This window comes from Fukomys damarensis, unplaced genomic scaffold (genome assembly GCF_012274545.1).
Source record: "Fukomys damarensis isolate Sample0158 unplaced genomic scaffold, DMR_v1.0_HiC HiC_scaffold_19, whole genome shotgun sequence".
NCBI classification, from domain to species: domain Eukaryota; kingdom Metazoa; phylum Chordata; class Mammalia; order Rodentia; family Bathyergidae; genus Fukomys; species Fukomys damarensis.
In genome coordinates, this window is record NW_022900931.1 from 61,842,691 (window position 1) to 61,843,355 (window position 665).

Consider the following 665-nt stretch of genomic DNA (forward strand, 5'->3'; position numbering starts at 1 on the left):
CCGCCTCCCCCCCTGCTGCTCCCCCCGCTCCTCCCTGCCACCGGGGGGTCTCTGCCTTTTCCCTCTCCATCTCCGAGTCTGTGTCTCCCATCTTTCCTTCTGTGCACCCGAGGCTGCCCCAGCACCAGCCTGTGCCCCGAAGTCCTGACCCGGTGTGGGGGTCCCGCAGACAAGAACGACAGTCAGGACTTCTTTCTGAGGGCACCCTGCCCACGCCCCAGCTGATGGGGAGCAAGGAGGCGGCGGAAAGGGGGGTAAGGGCCAAAGGCTTCCCAGCTCTGGGCGCACCACTTCACTCCCACAATCCCAGCACCCAGGAGGCTGAGGCAGGAGAATCGCCAGGAGTTCGAGGCCAGCCTGGGCTACACAGCCAGACTGTCAAAAAAACCTAAAAAAAGGAAGCGGCTCAGAGAGGGGAAGTGCCCGACCAAGGTCACCCAGGGAGGAAGTGGGAATAGGAATTCGAACCCTAGTCCTCGCGGCCGCGTGGCCTCCAGGAATGGCGGGGCAGAGAAGCAGCGAGTGAGAGACAGACACCTAGAGACAACAGAGACCTCGCCAGGGACAGCGCAGACGCTGACGCGGGGACAGGAGGAGGTGACACCCTGACACCTGCCTTCGCCCGGGCCTGACACAGTGCGGGGCCCGCAGCCGGGCGCGGGGCG

General features: G+C 65.0%; 1 long non-coding RNA gene across 1 annotated transcript in view; it reads left to right on the top strand.

The window, feature by feature from the left end:
- Positions 1-659, top strand: part of LOC117286874 — a 2,409-nt gene extending 1,750 nt beyond the window's left edge. Inside the window, exon 3 of the long non-coding RNA XR_004518016.1 lies at positions 170-659. This is a non-coding gene — a long non-coding RNA (uncharacterized LOC117286874). The remainder of the gene's footprint in view (positions 1-169) is intronic.
- Positions 660-665: the final 6 nt, after the last annotated feature.